Genomic DNA, 19,561 nt, shown 5'->3' with positions numbered 1-19,561 from the left:
ATTGATTGGCAGGAGAGTAAACCAATACGTTTTGAATATTGCGAGTCTGTGACTTGCATCCAAAGAGAGACAGTCCATGAGCGGACAATTGCTTGACAGGAGATTAAACAAAGCGATTCTGAATATTGCGTGCTTGGACCCAAAATGAGAGTAGAATAATGAATCAAAAGGAATCCTACGCTTGGTAAAGAGAGTGTGCCAAGTTGTTGTGATTAAGCAGTGTGAATTTAAGAAACATATTCTTGTGAATTACCCTGTGACATTTGCCTAAGAAAATACAGGCCTGAGAGGCCAAAAAGGAAAGAAAGTAGAACAAGAAGGACTCTAGGAGAAAGGATCAGGACCCTAGCCTTTGAGTCCTACATTTGTGAGCAATTGTTTATTTCATCAGTATTGATGACCTGAGAGACTGGGAACTTTTCTGTTGGTTGGAACTACAATGAACACTTTACTTTGAGAAGAGATCATCCTTGCACAGTTGGTTTAAGTTATTAGTGTTGGGGACATAGGTAGGACTGTGAGACATGACAGTGATAAACCTTTGGTTTTGGACATTGACAATTATCTTAGTTTTCTTTGAGATAGGGAACCCCCTCTTAGGTTTAGGGATAGAAAAGCATTTTTCCAACCCTTTCTTGAATAATAAAAGTTTCTGCCCAAAAATATGCCACCATTGTGTCTGAGCCTTACTTCTGCACCCTTACACTTGCATAAATCCAGGACTGGCCCGTGGCAGCTGATATTTTTGTACCATGTTTTCTTTTTTTGCATTTACTTTTGCATTTTACAGCATAATGCCTTTACCATATACCCTAAAATGGCTGTGCCAAGAAATTTCGGCTTGTCATTTGACCATCTCGTCTTCTGCCCTTCTTTCAGCCCTCTTCGGATATGCCATATGTGGTAAGGCTTTTTCCAGGCAACGCCTTACAGAGCAAAGCAGCGGTATGTGTTTATAGCCAGATGTGAGGGCTGGGACTGTCTGGTCTCAGCCCGCATCCTGGCGAAAGTGTGTCTGGTGCTGGGCATATGTGGTGGTCGGAGGCTGTCCATGATTTTACAGCCCCTGTCACTTTGAAAGGTGCAGGTCCCTGCTATTGCTGGACTTGGGGAGACGCCAGCTCGAATTTAGGATAAGAAGAGGACTCCTGCAGCTATTCCACAGACTGTTGTTGAAGCCAAGACCCCTTCAAAGAGGAACAACCTGCTCAAGAGACATGGATTGTCACTGCAGCCAACCAGCATTGCCTGCAGCCAGGTCCCGGCGAAGCCCAGCTCCTTTCTCTTATCCCCTAAAGACCTTTATCAGTGCTCCATGCCCGCAACCTGTGGGAACAAACAGTCTCAACCCCTTCTCAAAGATCCTGCCCTTTGAGCCATCAGAGGTGTCCCAGAACATCCCTGTGGACTGACCAGCTCCTGCCTGGGCTACCTCGCTGCACCGGTCATCGTCCCAGGATTGAACCAGGGTCTCTGATGATCCTCAAATGGTGAGACCAGAGGCCTCCCCGAAGTGACATCTCTCCAACACGAAGAGGGGCCTTGCAGGAATTGTTTGTCTTTGCCATGAGAGTGGTATTCAGCTGCCTGATAGTGGTGTGCTCAGCTGTCTCACACAACTGCATTGTGTCCTGTGGGTCCTCTGAGGCTGTCCGCATCATAGTGGTCATCTTCTCATCATTCCAGGTCTCCCAGCTATCCAGTCTGAGGCACCGTCTTGCCAGAGAGAGGGACAGCCGACAAGCCGGACATAAATCCTGATGCCGAAAGTGAACTCTGCACCAGTAACCCCTGGACCTCCACCAAAAGAACCAATACAAAGAGAAAGTGGGCCCAGCAGATTCAGAAGCCTCACGCGTGGTTTATAACTGAACCTGAGTAAAGGGGGTGAGTTTATATACCTATTTCTACCCCCTCCTTCCACAACATCCTAACCTTGCCTCTCCCTTGCCTGGTCTTGACTAGTGAAGTTCTGTCCATGAATCCCACCTGGACTTCTCCTAGGTTGGTGGGACTCCCTACAAAAGGCTAATTTTGGTACTTGTGACGTTCAGGGCACGAGGCGCCATCTCCTTCAGCAGAGAAGAACAAGTTACTCTCTTACCTGGTAACGTTCTTTCGATGAGATAGTCCGATGACGTATTCCATATCTATGACAGGTAATGTCCACAGCTGTGCTGCTTTGGAAAATGTTCTGCGTCTGCGTCCTGTGTCAATGACGTTGATGCCCCGTCCACGAGGAGCTCCTCCGACGGCCGACGTCACCCGATGTGATAAGTAGGACGCACGACGCCCGTAGCCTCAGTTGTAGTTTTTTCCCGCAGAACGTGTGACACCAGTTTTCTGCCAGTCAGACACACAAGGCCTAGCGGACCGCAAGCTGCAATCGCATAAGAAATTCTGCAGCGGGGAAGGTAGGGAGGGAGCAATATGGTATACGTCGTTGGACCATCCCATCAAAAGAACTTTACCAGGTAAGAGAGTAACTTGTTCTTCGAGGGGATTCGGTCCTCCGACGTATTCCATATCTATGACAGACTCCCAAAGCAGTACCAAGCAAGGAGGTGGGAAAAGAATTTAGAACACAAATTAAGCATACCCAGTCAAATTGCGGACTAAAGGACTTCCTTGCCAAAGGCCAGATCCTGCCCTCGGATGGAATCGAGGGAGTAGTGACGTACAAAAGTATGTACCGAAGACCAGGTGGCTGCATCACAGATGTGACGAATAGGAACACCCTTCTGCAGGGCAGTAGACGCAGCCACTCCCCTGGTAGAATGGGCCCGCAAGCCAGCCGGAGGGTCCTTACCCGCCAAGCGGTAACACTCGGTGATAGCTAAAATAATTCAACGAGACAAAGTCTGTTTCGTCACACCTTGTCCCAAACGCTTTCCAGCGTAACCAATGAAAAGTTGATTGTCCACTCTGACCCGGGACAGGCACGAAATACAAAAGCTCAACGCTCTCCTAGGATCAAGCCTATGGAGCCTCTCCTCTTCCTTACCAGGATGTGGAGGAGGATAGAACGCCGGAAGAACAATCTTCTGGCTCAAATGAAATTCTGAAACCACCTTCGGAAGAAAGGAAGGACGAACTCTAAGGACAACCATGTCCTTATGAAACACAGTGAAGGGTGGCTTAACTGAAAGTGCCTGTAACTCACTCACTCTGCGAGCGGAAGTAACCGCAACCAAAAACACAGTTTTCAGAGTTAACAGTCTCAAAGGGCAAGAATGTAAAGGCTCAAATGGAGCACCCATAAGAAACTTAAGAACAAGGTTCAAATCCCAACCGGGCACCAGAAAAGGTGACAGAGGGAACACATTTGTGAGCCCTTTCAAAAACTGAGAAATTAAAGGAATCTTAAATAGGAACATTCTTCAGACGAGCGCTTAAATATGGACAGCACCGCCAGGTAACTTTTAATGGTCCCCATTGGGCCAAGGAAAGCAAAATAGACAGAACCATGGGAATGTCGCACGTAAAAGGATCCACATTCTTCACTCTGCACCAGTCGCAGAACTTCCGCCAATGGCAACGGTAGAGAGACTTTGTTGCCGGCCGCCTGGCCGAGAGCAACACCTCCATCACGTCTTCAGGGAGGTCCCAATCCTTATACCTCAACCTTTCAGATGCCAAGCGTGAAGGTTTAGGGATCCGACCTCTGGGTGGAGAACCTGACCCCCCTCCCGTGAGAGCAGATCGTCTCGGTAGGGAAGACGACGTGGAGGGCAGATGGACAAGTCGAGAAGGTCCGGGTACCACGTCCTCGGGCCCACGCCGGAGCAATGAGGATCATCTGGAAACCGAACCTCCGTAACCTCCGCAGTACTTGCGGGATGACGGGGACTGGAGGAAACGCGTACAGCAGTGGGAATGACCACTCCACCACAAACGCGTCTCCTAAGGCTCCTTTTGGAGGAAATTCCCACGAGCAGAACCTTTTGCACTTCCGGTTGACACTGGAGGCGAAGAGATCCACTTGAGGGGTCCCCCAAAGGGCGAAGATCTCCAGGAGAATCTCCTGAGCCAGCTCCCACTCGTGAGAGCAGCGTTCGCTGTCTCGTTGTCGTCGCCGGCCAGATGAACAGCCAAGATCGAAACATCCTGCTGGATGGCGCAGAACTCGAGCTGCATCGCCTCCCTGCACAGAGGAAGTGACCCTGCCCCCCCCCTTTTTGTTGAGGTAGTGCATAGCCACCGTGTTGTCCGTTAGAATCAGGACACTCTTTCCTCACAGTCGGCAGAAAAGCCTTCAGGGCTAGCCTGACGGCTCTCAGCTCCAACAGATTGATATGGAGTCTGGACTCCGACGGAGACCAACAACCGCTGACTGTCAACTCGTTGGCATGAGCTCCCCATCCCGTGAGGGATGCGTCCGTCACGATTGTCACCTCCGGCCAGGGCAGCCAAAATGGGGCCCCCTTCATCAGATTGCCATCGACGTCCCACCACAGAAGGTCCTGGGCGACCGAGGGCGGCACCTGAACAGGGTCGACATCCTGCCAGAGGACTCAGACCACTGGAGCTTCAGTGCCCATTGCAAAGATCTCATCCGCAACCTGGCCTCTGGCACCAGAAGAATGCAGGCTGCCATGAGGCCGAGCAGTCTCAAGAACTCGGACGCTGGGAGAGTCTGCGCAAGTTGAAACTTGTGCACCATCTGCTGAATGTGAAGAGCCCCCACCTGGGGAGGAAAACACAGCCCCAGGGATTTGTTGAGCACTGCTCCGATGTACTGGAGCTGCTGTGTTGGCGTCAAATGGGACTTCTTTAAATTGAGGGAGAAGCCCAGCCTGTGAAGGGAGTGGCAGGTGACGGACAGATGATCCAGGACTTGCTCGGGAGAGCTCCCCCTGATCAACCAATCGTCCAGGTAGGGGTAGACATGAATCCCCCCCTTTCCTGAGATGCGCTGCCACCACCACCATGAGCTTGGTGAAAACCCTCGGGGCGGAGGTCAATCCGAACGGCAGGACCCGAAACTGAAAGTGCGAGTCACCAACCACATACCTCAGGTACTTCTTGTGCTTGGGATGGATCGGCACATGGAAGTAAGCGTCCTTGAGGTCGAGAGACACCAACCAGTCCTGAAGTTGAAGGGCCTGGAGGACTTGAGAGAGAGTAACCATCTTGAACTTGTCCTTCCTGAGGAGTTTGTTCAAACCGCGCAAGTCCATGATGCGTCTCAATCCACAGTCTTTCTTCGAAATCAAAAAATAAGGGGAATACCATCCCTTGTTTCTCTCCGCTACAGGCACCAGTTCTATGGCGCCTTTCTCCAGCAGTGCTTGAATTTCCTGCGCAAGGAGCGGATCCGGACTCTTTAAAGAGAGGTTTCCAGGTGGATTGTTGTGAGGCCTCTGCCGAAAGGGAAGACAGTAGGCGTGGGTTATGATCTCCAGAACCCACACATCTGAAGTAATGGCACGCCACTCTACAAGATGCTGCGCCAGCCGTCCCCCAACTGGCCAACCATGGGACCTGGCCTCATGACTGAGTGGTAGTGGATGCTGCGTTGCCTGAGGGCAAAGAGGCAACTGCCCGAGCGGCCTTGGCACCTCGAGTACCCTGTTTTCCACCTCTGGCACTCTTACGGTGGCCTCTTTGACCGACAGCTCCTCTCGCTTTACTGAAGGACGAGTAATAGCGAAAGGAACCTCCCCTCCATTGTTGTCCCCTAGGACGAAAAGGCGGAGATTGTCGAACTGCAGAGCCCAACGACTTCTCTGCAGCTTTGGAGGTCTGCAACCTCTCAAGGCTCTCGTCAGCCTTGCTGCCAAAAAGATGTTCACCGTCAAAGGGCATTTTGAGGAGCCGGGACTGCACATCAGGAGCGAACCCAGACTTCCGCAACCACGCAAACCTCCGTATTACGGCGCTCGCCGCCATGGACCGGCTGACACAATCTGCCATGTCCAAACCCGACTGAACGGCCTCAACATGGCAACCTTGCCATCCTGAACCATAGCAAGGAAACCATCCCGTTTGTCCCCTTCGGGATAATGGTCAGCCGCTAATTCAATACAGTTCCACAGAGTGTGTGTGAACCGAGACAAGGCACATACGGAGTTGGCTGCCTGAAGCGCCATACCCCAGAAGAAAACACTTTCTTTGCCCAGCCATCAAAACATTTGTCGTCCCTATCCGGACGGATGGTAGGGTACGATGCCTGCTTTGCCGGAGCCGGAGCCGCCTGCACCACCAAACTCTCTGGAGTGGGTTGCCTGGACAAGTAGCAGGGGTCGCTACTGGCTGGACAGTATTTTCGGACAAAGACTTGCCCACAGCCAGGAGAGAATCACAGCTTCAGCTTACTGATGATGCCCAACTAGGCTGAAACACGTGTATGGGGTTGCTGTGGTACTCTTGTTCAGAGGAGAATTGCCTATCATTTCGGTGCTGGACTGCCCCTGGGCAGGACAAAGACTGATATGCGGGGAAATGTCTTCTCTGTGAAAAGAACACTGAGCTAAAGACTTGGTTGAGACTCTCCCAGGGGCCATCCACCCAAGAACAAGTCAATGGGCTGTGTTCGTGCTGGTAGAGAGTGTCACAGACCCCCCTCTGTTTTATATGTGGATATGTGTGTGTGGGTGGTTGTTCGAAATGTTCTGCATACTTCCTAACAAGCTACAAACCTGAAATATGACATGTGAGTAGGTTCCATGGTGTAAAAAATGTAAAAAGTATAAAAGATAAGCGGTCTGCAATGCTTACGCCAGCCCTATGTGGATAATTGTGTTGTGAAGGCATCATGAAGCAAGACACAGACAACAAATTCAAAGTTCAACATAAAATGGTTTATTAAAGAAAATGTCAGGATGGTAGAAGGCCTACCTTGCCCTATGCTAAAGTGGAATTTGCTTACCTGAACAAAACTAAGGAAAGTCGAGTCAAAGAGTTGAACTTAAAAATCTGTCGGTGTCCAAAACTTATCCTTGCCCTCATGACTAAAGCTAAACAATGATGGCATTTGTAACGAGCCAATACACAAGTGTTTCAAGGCGAGACGAGGCAAGGAAGGGGGAACAAAGGGAGGACAGACGATCTTACTAGGCCAAGTGACATTAAGATTGCGCGAGTGCAGGGGAGGGGAAAAGTGCCAGGGGGAGGGGGCCAGTGCTGTACATGGGATCAAAACAATAACAAGAAGTGCAGACAGCAGGTGTCCAAAAGTGCAGGTAGAGGGGCTGTAGAGTTGCAGATACAGACCCAAGTGCAAGGGTTGCCGGGAGGCAGTACAGGTGTGCAACTGTTTGGGCAGGGGCAGGGACCTAGGCCCGAGTTAGTGGGTAGCCAGGTGACCCGTGCAGTATCAGACAGGAAATCAGCAGGGGAGAGGAAGAGAGAAGGCAGAAGCAAAGAGGAAGGTCTTGAGGTGCTTCCGGAACCAGAAATGGTTCTCCTCAAGTATCAGAGGGAGGCCCCAGCCGAAGAAAGAGATCTACCACCAACTCGTTACTTGGAGAAGTGAGTGACCCTGAGGGAGTTGGAGGAGGAGGAGCGAAGAGCTCGAGTAGGAAGGTTATTTGCAAAAAGAGAGTTGGAGGTATTGAGGACCAAGGCCCCAGAAGGCCTTGTGGACAATGCAGAGGTCTTGAACTTAATCCTTGCAGTCCCTGGGAGTCAATGCAGAGATTTCAGTGCTGGAGAGATACAATCCCTGGGCTTGAGGCCAAGGACAAGTCTTGCAGTCCTGTTCTGGATGAGTTGTAGAGAGCAGAGAGTAGAAGCAGGCAGATTTAGAAAGAGGCTGTTGCAGTAGGCCAGCCTAGAGAGAACCACAGCTCTAGAGACAGTCAGCTTCTGGGAGAAGGAGAGGAAAGGAAGAATACCTCTGAGGAGGTGCAGTTGGTAGTTTGACTTCTTAGAAACGTCAAAGATGTGAAGAGAAAAGGAGTGTGTGGAGTTGAAGATGACCCCGAGGTTCTTAGCTTCACAGGTGGGAGCAGGAAGAGAGCCAAGGAAGGCCAGCCAGAGAGTGACAGGAAAGGAGGGTGCAGGTGTGCCGAGAGGAATCTCTGTCTTACGGGCATTAAGCCAGAGATAGTTGGCGGCACGTCTCCTGGATTGCAGACAGACAGTCATAGATGAGAGAAGGAGAAGTGGTGGGATGTCGATAATAAAATAAATGGTGATCAACACAAAGTTCTGAGCTTCTTCCAGCTCTTAGCTTCCTCTTCAGCTTCCCTTCCCCAAGTTCAAGAAAGTTCCACAAAAGTCTGTGAGAAACCTGAAGGTACTCTCACCTCCACTCTGCAGGGACCTTCTCTTCAGGTGGCTAGGGAAGGTTCATCGCTTTTGGATTCTGACCCTGGGGGTGGACAAGCGAGGGAGGATCGCCTGAGTGGAAGGGCCTTGGGGATTGGGGAGAGCGTGCTTGAGAGTGAGACATGGTATCCCCACTTTTCCAGCACTGATTTACCCTAGTCTCCCTCAGCCTTTATAGGATATTGTCATTCATATCCTGTCCCACCCTCAGAATTTACATCAAGTACTGGGAAAAGGAAGAAGCCTCAAAGAGTATTGCAGAACTCCCTTAGGAAACACCAGTATAATACTGACCCGAGCAAGAGGGGTATAGAGGAATACCATTACTCAAACCAAACCATTCACATTAATAGGGTCAGGCAAAGTTAGGCAATTGAGTCTGATACCTCGCACCTGCAACCTATTATTGACAGGCAGTTGTATAAAAGGAGAAACCCCACTGGGAGAGGAGCAGAAAGGGAGCCAAGTCGAGATGTCATGGAGCGGAAGAAACTAGAACGGCAAGATGCTGTGGTGAAGCAGAGAGAAGTTGTCTGCGGGAGCGTGGTGAAATAAGTGAGTCTCCCAGAGCAGGCAGCAATAGTAAGAGGAAGAGGTGCAAACAGGCAGTCCCTTACTGGTGGTTTCAGAAGGCTTGATCCCTTGTGTGGAGATGCAATCCAGGAGTGCTTAAGGACATAAACCGTGGGAGCGAAGAAGCGGCAAGATCCCACAGAGCGACCAGTGAGTTTCATGTGTTTTAGAAACTCCTTGCGTAAGTGAATTCAAGTGACTGGACACAGCGTAGCAGAGTGGTCACGTGCAGTCATCACGTTGTCGAAAGTCTCAGAACAAAGGCGAGAAGCCTTAACAAGAGGACAATCAAGTGTAGAAGTGAACAATGCAAGTGAATGGATACAGTGTAGCGGATTGGTCGCGTGCAGTCGGCACGTTGTCTAAAGTCTCTGAATGAAGGCGAAAAGCCTTAACAAGAGGATAATCGAGTATAGAAGTGAACGTGTGTAAAACATTGTATCAGAGTGACCGCGTACCAGGAAAGACACATGTTGGAAGGTCTCTGAACAATGGGCAAACCCTTGCAAGTATCAAGGGTGAATAATGTACAACAGAAAAGGGGAGCAAAATATGAAAAAGCAATGTGCGCAGAAGAAAAGTTAAAACTTGAGTAAAACACAATATGGAGAGCTTGGGAAGGTAAGGCCATATGGTTGCGTGACCTGTAATAGGTGGACCGTGCGGTCTATCAACTGCGCCCAGACCAGAGGGCCCCAACTAACAATGAAAGTAATCAAGGAGACCAAGAAATCGGCTGTTGAATATTGTGAACTATTCAAAGTGCTTTGAGCTTTGGGAAAGGGAATCCAGAGCTCCTATCAAGTATAGTGAGACTGTTGAATAGTGTGATAAGAGACCTTGAATTTTGGGAAGGAGAACCTAGAGCCCTGTTGAATACTGAAGAACAGTGGTTGAACCTTGTGACTTAAAGTACTTAAAGCTTGGGGAAGGGAACCCTGAGTAACCGGCTGAACATTGCTAACTAGTAGGTATTTAGAGTTTGGGGAAAGGAGCCCTGAGAAACCGGTTGAACTTTGTGAAACCAGGGGGCTTTGTGTGTGGGGAAGGGAACCCCCTAAGAAGTCCATTAACCTTTATGACTCAGAGTGCTTTAAAGCTTGGGGAAGGGAGACCTGAGAAACCTTGATGGACCTTGTGTGTGAACTAACATGTTTTGAACCTGGAGAGAAGCCTGTTGACCTTTATGAATCAGAGTGCTTTTGAACCTGAAGAAGGGAGCCAGAGAAGAACTCCAGCAGAAGAACAAGTTACTTACCCCTGGTAACATTCTATCGATTGGATGTTCCTCCCATGTATTCCTCATCTTATGATATAATATCTCCAGCTTCAGCTGCTCCAAAAATGTTTTTCGACAGGGGGGCGCTGTGTGCCATCTCGTCGAGTCGATGCCCCTCGAGGGCATCCGTTCGACTGTCGATGTCGTCATCAGTATAAGTAACGCATGCAGCGCCCGTTGGCTGCAGTTCTATTTTCCCCCTCCTAAAAAGGAATTACCAGGCGTATCATAGACAGTGGGCTCAAAGAAAGCGTAAAGTGTAAGAACATGTAAATTGTACGGTGGGGTAGGCTGGGAGAGACGATGAGGAATACGTGGGAGGAACATACAATCGAAAGAACATTTACCATGGGTAAATAACTTGTTCTTCGAATGGATTAAGTCCTCCAACGTATTCCTCATCTTATGATAGACTCCCAAAGCAGTCATAATTTGTTGGTGGGAGTATGAATTAAATTTTGTTCTAATCACGTACCGAATAAAGGACTGCTTTTGCAAATTGTCCTCCCTGACTGGAAGATGAATCCAGACAGTAATGTCTCACAAAAGTGAGAACAGGCGACTAAGTGGCTGCTAAACAATTGCCTTTCATTTGGACATCTCTTTGAAGAGCAGCAGAGGTTGCCATGCCCCTTGTAAAATGTGCTCTTAGACCTTCCGGCGGGCCTTGCCCACTAATCTGTAGCATTTACCAATATGTGGATATGGTTTGTTTAGTAACCGCTAGACCCAATTTGGGGCCAGTATAGCCAATGAATAATTAGTCATTTTGGCGAAATTTTGCCATTCTGGATATATAAAAACCGAGAGCCCTTTTTGGGTCCAGTCTATGTAATCTTTCTTCCTCCTTTCCTGGATGGGGAGGTGGATAGAACGTTGGTAAAGTCATTTTTTGAGACAAGTGGAAGTAGGAGACTACCTTAGGTAAAATAGAAGGTTTCACCTTCAGAATAACCTTGTCGTTATGGAAAACTGTATGAGGAGGTTAACAGGAAAGGGCCTGCAACTCGCTTACCCTGTGGGCTGAAGTTATTGAAATAAGCAAAACAGTTTTTAATGTCAAAAGTCTTAGTGGGCATGAGTGTAAAGGCTCAAAAGGAATGCATGTTGAAAATCTTAACACCAGATTGAGATCCCATACAGGGGCATTGAATAGAACTGGTGGAAATACATTAGTGAGACCTTTTAGGAAATGAATAATCAGAGGGATCTTAAAATATGAATCCTCCTCTGTAGAGCGCTTGAAAATAGATAGCGCTGCCAGGTAACCTTTAATTGTTCCAATCTGGAGCTCCAAATTAGCCATATTTAACAAAAAAGAAAGCACCATAGGTGTGTCACATAGAAAGGGATACACATTTTTATCCCTGCACCAGTTGCAGAACTTGTTCCAACGGCAGCAGTACGAACATTTTGTTGGTGGCCTTCTGGCTGAAAGCAAAATCTCCATTACGTCCCAATCCTTGTATCTAAGCCTTTCAGAAACAATGAGTGAAGGCTGAGAGTCTTGACCTCTGGATGGAGAACCCGGCCTTCCTCTTGCGAGAGAAGATCCTTACTTTGTGAAAGACCCATTGGAGGGCAGATGGACATGTCCAGAAAGTCTGGGTACCACGTCCTCCTGGCCCAATCTAGAGCAATTAGGATCATGGATTTCCGAAACTTTCTCAACCTCCTGATCGCGTGAGGAATGACGGGGACTGGAGGAAATGCGTAGAGGAGTGGAAATTCCCAGTCCACCACAAACACGTCTCTTAGAGCTGCTCTTGGGGGAAATTCCCTGGAGCAAAACTATTCGCATTTCCGGTTGACACTGGTCGCAAACAGATCCACTTGAGGGGTTCCCCAAAGGGTAAATATCTCTTGATGGGCTTCCTGAGCTAGTTCCCACTCGTGGGAGACTGTGCTCTGCCTGCTCAGAGCGTCGGCCGCCTTGTTCTCCTCTCCGGCTAGGTGAACTGCTGATAGGGAGATTCCTTCTTGAATTGCCCAGAACCCGAGCTGCATTGCCTCTCTGCACAGTGGTAGTGACCCTATACCTCCTCTTTTGTTGAGGTACTACATGGCCACTGTGTTGTCCGTCATTATCAGGACATTCTTTCCCCGTACAGAGGGCAAAAAGTCCTTCACAGCTAGTCCGATTGCCCTCAGCTCCAAAAGGTTGATGTGTAGTTTGGACTCCGATGGAGACCAACGACCGCTGATTGTCAGATCGTTGGTGTGGGCTTCCGACCCCGTGAGTGAGGCATCCGTCACTACCGTTATCTCCGGCCATGGCTGCCAAAAGGATTCTCCCTTGAGAATGTTGTCCATGCAAGTCCACCACAGAAGGTCCTGAAAAACTCTGCTCAGAACTTTCAGGAGGTCTGACATTTTGCCTGAAAACTGGGACCATTGAGTGCTGAGAGCCCATTAGAGGGATCTCATTCTCAGGCGAACCTCTGGCACCAGGAAAATGCAGGATGCCATGAGACCGAGCAACTTTAAAAAAAATCGAAGGCCGGAAGATGCTGGGCACTCTGAAATTTAGAAACCATCTGCAGAATGTGTTGAGCTCTCACCTCGGGTAGCGAGGTTTTACCTGCGGAAGCATCCAGGACTGCTCCAATAAATTGGAGACTTTGAGATGGTATCATGTGGAACTTGTAATTGAAGGAGAAGCCCCGTCTGTGGAGCAAGCGGCAGGTTACGCTGAGATGTTCCAGTACTTGTTCGGGTGAACAAGCCCTGATCAGCCAATCGTCTAGGGTGGGGCAGACATGAATCCCCCCTCTCCTGAGATTCGCTGCCACCAACGCCATCAACCTGGTGAAAGCCCTTGTGGCGGAGATCAGCACGAATGGCAGAACTCTAAACTGATAATAAGATCCGCCAACCGCGAACCTCAGTTACTTTCTGTGCTTCATCCTGAAGGTCCAATGATCGCATCCAGTCTTGGAGTTGGAGAGCCTGAATGATTTGTGAAAGTGTAACCATCTCGAACTTGTCCTTCCTGAGGAATTTACTCAAGTTTCTTAAGTCCAAGATGGGTGTCAATCCTCTGGCCTTTTTGGGAATCAGAAAGTATGGGGAATACCAACCCTTGTTCCTTTCCGCTGCAGGTACATGTTCTATTGCACCTTTCTCTAGCAGGATCAACATTTCCTGCACATGGAGCTGTAGAGGAGGAGCCAAGTACACCTACCCCGCCTACATTACCTGAGAAGTATGAACCATCGTATGTGACTTATACTACACCAAACAGACGGCAAGAAGAAGAGCAACGACTCAGTACCCATAAGAATGCCTATACCTAAGAGAATATGTGAAGTAAAGTAGTATTCATTAAGGAAACCATACCTACATCCAAGACAATATGATGGCCATTTGAATGTGATTCCTGATGAAATAAAGAAACTGAATGACCAGGATGAATGGTGACATCATACGCAACTGAATCAATTCCATTTATAGAAGATAATCAGACCTGAGAGGCAGACGATTTATGAAGAGTGAAGAAGTACTAAGGATAAGTGACATTTTGAAATCAAGATGAAGAGATTAATGCCATAAACATGATGAAGATATTTAGTTAAATGTGTACAGATGCATGAAACACAAGCAGCAAAGCAATCATGAAGCTAGCCAAATGTTTATAGTAAATAGATTGCAGCATGCGCCAACATATACATATACGTACCTCATAAGGTACATATGGATTGAATAAAGAATGAAGGTTCCACTACGTATATAGCAGTCTTGAACAAACGAGGAAGGCCTCAAATTCAGTGTTGCAGTTACAAAAGCAATTGGATTAAACAGAATATATTTCAGCTAAGGAGTTGGTCCCGCAAAGAATGATGCTAGCAAATAAGAGTCCTGAATATTTTGATGAAGATATGGCTTAAGTGCCAATCTCATTGTGGACTACAGGCCCCTATGATGTAGGCTTAATGAAAGGAGTTGGGGGAAGTAAAGATTAAATTGGAACCAGGAGCCATTTTACCTCGAGCACGGCAATATCCCATGTCTCGAAAGGCAGATGAAGGAATTTTCAAGACGATTTCCGCCATGATGGACCAAGGTATCTTAGTGACATCAGAGTCACCATGTAATACGTCAATTTACCCAGTGAAAAAAAAGGAAAGGGGGGGCGTGGCGTGGCGTTTGATACAAGATTTAAGGCCAATAAACAAGATTGTAGAGGCCGAGTTCCCTCTAGCCCCTAACCCGTCCACGATTCTATTTGATTTATCTGTTGATGCATGATATTTCACAGTGATTGACTTGAAACATGCGTTTTTCTCAATCCCATTGCATAAAGACTCACAAGATTTGACATTGCTCACTTTTAAACAAGTACGATTAAAAAGCACAAGGCTGCCCCAGGGGTACGGTGAGTCCCCATAGATTTTTTAAGAGAGTCCTCCAGATGGACTTGAGCAATATTGCTTTAGAAAGCGGTGTGCTGCAATACGTAGATGACATTTTAGTTTGCAGCACCACAAGGAAGAATGCAGACACAATTCTGTTCACCTGATGATTATACTTGCTGACAAAGGATATAAGGTTGACAAGGAAAAGTTACAATATTGTCAACAAGAAGTGTTGTACATAAGCCAATTGATTTCACATGAGGGAAAGAAAGTTACTCCTGAAAGAGTTGAGGCCATTTTAAAAACAGCCAAGCCACACACGATAAAACAAATGCAGAGTTTTCTAGGATTATGCAATTATGTCCGAGCATGCGTCTATGACTCCAGTTCGTACACTAGGCCGCTTTTGCAGGCCTTAAAGAAGGCACAGGCTACGAAAGAGAAAATCGTGTGGACTAAGGCAATGGAAGAAGGGTTTAACAAACTGAAAAAAGCCATTTGCACGGCTCCAGTTTTAGGGATTCCCAATTATGCAGAGGAATTATGTTTATTCTCGCACATAGATGGTACTTTTATGACAGCAATACTCACACAGAGAAATTCATTGGGATACAAACCCCTTGCATATTACAGTGGAATTTTGGACCCAGTAATGAGAGGTCACTTTCCATGCAAACAATGTTTAGCAGCCGCCGCGTTCGCCATAGAGAAAGCTGCCTAGGGTAAAAGAAAATGCACTCGCAGGGGGAGAGATTGTCTTCATTGATGGTTCTTCCAGAATCGATCAAAATGACGGGCAAAGATATACAGGCGCTGCGGTAGTGAAACATTGGACAAATGGAGAATTTCGAGTGCTCGTGAGTACTCGATTACATCTCATTATTCAGCACAAGCTGCAGAATTATTGGCGTTGATACTTGCAGTCGAGAATCAAACAGACCAGGAAGTGACAGTGTACAGGGACTCCGCCTATGTGATGGTGACGGTACACGCAGGATTAGCGTGCTGGAAAAGGAGGGGCTACCTCCGAGTGGACTGCATGCCAGTGCAGCACGCAGCCTTAATGGATAGGCTGATTAAGGCACTACAACTCCCAGTGGGCATAGCAGTCGTTATATGCGCAGCTCACACGAAAGTGACAGATTTTATCTCGCGTGGAAGCCGACGCTGAAGCCAAGCGCATAGCAAATACAGATAGAAATTATGAATGTTCAAACCATTGATGTAAATGAAAGAATGAATATATTATTAAATATGGACGAGAGATATAATCATATTCCTAAAACACAGATAGTAGAACTCCAAGGGGAGGCACCGCAAGAAGAAAAGAACTTGTGGAAGTGAAGAGTTTGTTCTTTAAACCCTTCTGAAGCATTGTTGGGACAAAACAGCACTGGTAAACCAGTAATGCCTATAGCCTTATTAAAGATAGCGCTAGAACAACTACACTATCCAGCACATACAACTAGGGAGAATCTTGCTGTAACCATTGATGAGGATTGGTTTGTACCAAACCTAATAGGACATGTGATTTTTTTATGGTGAATTGTATTATTTTCCAGCAGTTCACGGCCTGGCATACACTACGCATAGTGAGGGGGGTGATCCCAAGACCAAATGGCCCTTTTCAGCACTTGCATATCGACTATGTCGACATGATACAAGTTTGTAATGGATACAGATACCTTTTAGTTGTAATATGTCCTTTCTCCAGATGGATAGAGGCAGGTCCATGCACGCACCCAGACTCTACCTGTGCACCACGTTTTTGGTGCGGTAAGTGTTTCCCAGATGGGGGTGTGTGAAGTAATGAGATCGGATAATGGACCTCATTTTGTTAATGCAGTTTTCGAGCAGATCACTTTGCTGCTCGGAATAAAACATGTTTTCTTCAGTTTATCATCCGCAAGGAAATGGTGTAACGCTCACCTGATTCCCGTAGAGGCGCCGGTCTTGACTGGGTGTATACCGTATCTGCAAAGGTGATGTGTAACACACGGCTGGCTCTTTGGGCTGGACCTCTGTGCACTGTATGTCTGACTTGAAGGGTAAGATGTCTGCAGATAGAAAATATGGGATTAAGGAACTGGGTTATTGAATGTCTCTTCTTCCCTTTCTCTTCTCCTGTAGAACCCCAAATGTTAACGCTCTCACCTTAGGTAAGTGAACGCCGTGCTCTCCATCTGCCTCGGGGCAGGGTGCTGTAACCAGTTTCTTCACTGGATAAGGGGAGCAGGCCTCTTGACTTCAGAGGACTGCTGTCCGTCCTTTACTGCACGAACTGTAAGTTTCGAGTAATTCTAATGTCTTTAAAGTCTTTAGTAATGATGTTTCTTGTTTTGCAGGGTTCCGGCGATGGCGGATGACGGGCTGAAGTGAGTTGAAGATGGAGCCCGTGTGATGAATAGAAGCGCCTGGAAGCACGTAAGTAAGCGCTTGTTGCCTGCTTCACGATGCGCTCTAACTGTCTTTTTATTTTGCAGGTACAAGTTCGGAGCGGCTGCAGGGTGCCGGAATACCCACTGGGTTAGATGTGGAAAGGAGTAATGGCACGTGAGTATTAAAGTTCCCCAATGTCTTTAAACGCACCTTGTTTTGTCTTTCAGATGCGGGATGCAGCGCCGAAGGCCTCCGGAGCGTGCGAAGAGTTGCTAAGCTTTTGTCTTTCAGATGCCGGAATGCAGCGCGAGGCGTTGGTGACAGCCGATGTACCAGGTAAGTGAAGAGCTGTCACTGAAGACCGTAATGCTAACCTGTTCTTTCTTGTCTTTATAGGTGTTGCTGAAGACTGGATTCAGGATGGTAAGCCTTTTTCCTTAGGCCTAGGATCAGATGCAGAAGACACGATGAGCGTTCTGCTGCAGAGGATGCAGAATAACGTAAAGCAAGATTCATCCATCGGGTGTGGTTTAAATAGCCTCCTGTAGTGCTTAGGTGTCTCCTTCCACAGCCACGCCTAGGTAAGAAAAGAGTTCCTGCTTTCCAGAAGAGTTCCAGTGTTCTGAATCTAGGGAGTGGCTCCTGCCCCACCCAACAGGAAAAGTAGTTCCAAACAGAAGAGGATCAGAGGCTCAACTGGCAGGCAAGTAAGCAGCATGGTCTGCTGCAGGTAAGTCCACCCAAGCATTATGAGCCCGGCGCTTCCAGCGCTGGGACTGGGCATATTTATGAGCCTGGTGCCACTGGCGTCAGGACTGGGTCCAAAAGGTCCCAATTGGGACTGGTTGGCACTCGGAACCTGGGTTACGGATCTGCTTCCAAGGGAGTTGGGAAAACCCTGACCTTTTGGAAGCAGAGATCATGACAAATGGTATCTGTGAAAAGCTCAACGGCCTGTTAAAGGAAAGAATAGCTAAGTTGAAGCTTACTTTGAAAAAAGGGTGGTTGCACTGCCTACCACTGGCATTGTACGCATTAAGGAACCAACCAGGTTCTGACCACCATCTTACGCTGCACAAGATTTTGACTGGCAGAAGAATGAGAATGCCTTTAATGCCTCCATCCCGAGTTAGAAGTGATGCTCAGCCAACATCAGAAGTGTTAGGACTTGAATTGCAAAACTACTTAAACTGTTTAACATCTAGTTTTTCTGTGATTTCAGGACAGTTGCAGAGATGAGGGTGTACAGCAGTACAGAACACAGAAAGAGATGCTTCAACAATCCAAACTCCCAAATTTATACAACCAAGAATTTACCCAGGTGACAAGATCCTGATTCGCAATCATACAAGGAAAAAAGTGGGACGAGCCCCGCTTTCACGGTCCTTTCATTGTCGAGGACGTCACGCCATCTGCTGTCAAAGTGCAGGGTAGGCGAGCTTGGATCTTCCTAGGTGATACAAAGATCTACGGCGGAGAGACACCTCTGGTTACACCCCACCGCGAAGAAGCTACAATCATTGGGGAAGTACCACAGCACGTGCAGACGAGATCCATGATGAGCGCATAACCTGTCAAGTGGAAAGCATGAAGAACTCTTTAGTGGACTGTGGCTTCATTTGGACACTCCCTTTTTAGCTAAAAATAAACGGGTAAAAGGACACATTTGAACACTCTGTGCATCTTAGTTGCAGGATTAAGGGAAGATCTGCATTCTTGAAAGCCACAGTAGGTTATTAACTTTGTACTGAGGCACACTTAAGTCTTGATAAGAATAAGGATATGCCAAACTTTCATCGTGGACACAGCAATTGGAAAAGAATACAGTATCCTGATTCATTCCACACAGAGCTTTTGTTAGGAGTTACTCATGGTGTTACCCAGCGATGACCTTTCTAGGCACATATTTACGTACTTTGAGTTGGTATTACGTATGTATCCACGACTGGTGGGGAGAACTTGTCGCATAACAGATTCTCTTGGCAATACTGACAACAAATAGTTAGAAGACTGCTTATAATCATTGCTGAAGAGTTTTTGAAATTACCCGAGTTCAAGAAAGAAAACCCAAATACCCCAATCACCCGACGCAGCACATATACTGGTCAGTGTGGTGTTCTTTAGTTTAATTGAAGACTACCCGCATCTCGTTGGAAGGCACACGGATGTGGTGTCATTTCTAAGGGACCCAAGAAATACTATAAATTTGAATGTGATCCTGGAGGGCATCATAATCCAGGTGGCAATCTATTCTGAAAGAAACCACAGAGCTGTATAGAAACTTTTCCTCCAAAGGACAGATCGAGAAAGTGAAAAAACAAAACTTTGTTAATGCTGACATGGAAGCTACAATGTCATCTGGTCTGAAGCAGATTCGAGGTATAGATTGGGAACTGGTTAATGAAGCATAGTTCATCGCAGCTCACAGAAATCATATTTTTTCACGATAAAGGAACATTTGCACCGCGATTGGTGGAAATAATTGGTTCCAGAAAGGAGCTAAACTGATGGACTAATTCTGCAGAAAACGACAAGTTTCCAGAAACAAATCTAAAATGCAGTGCCATCAAAGATATTTTTCCTTCATTAGCATCAAATGATCAAGATGGGAAACCAGAGCAGCAATTTTGTGCTGCCCCAAGAGGACAGACGGTCACATTGCCCTAGAAGCAGTTGCTGCCAGCTCACCTACCATTGTATT

General features: G+C 47.4%; 1 protein-coding gene across 2 annotated transcripts in view; it reads right to left on the bottom strand.

The window, feature by feature from the left end:
- GMPR2 (guanosine monophosphate reductase 2) overlaps window positions 1–19,561 on the bottom strand; it is a 403,297-nt gene that overhangs the window by 136,862 nt on the left and 246,874 nt on the right. The window lies entirely within an intron of this gene.

This window comes from Ambystoma mexicanum, chromosome 13 (assembly GCF_040938575.1).
Source record: "Ambystoma mexicanum isolate Mex_15411 chromosome 13, UKY_AmexF1_1, whole genome shotgun sequence".
NCBI lineage: Eukaryota > Metazoa > Chordata > Amphibia > Caudata > Ambystomatidae > Ambystoma > Ambystoma mexicanum.
This window is presented reverse-complemented; position numbering and strand designations above follow the sequence as displayed.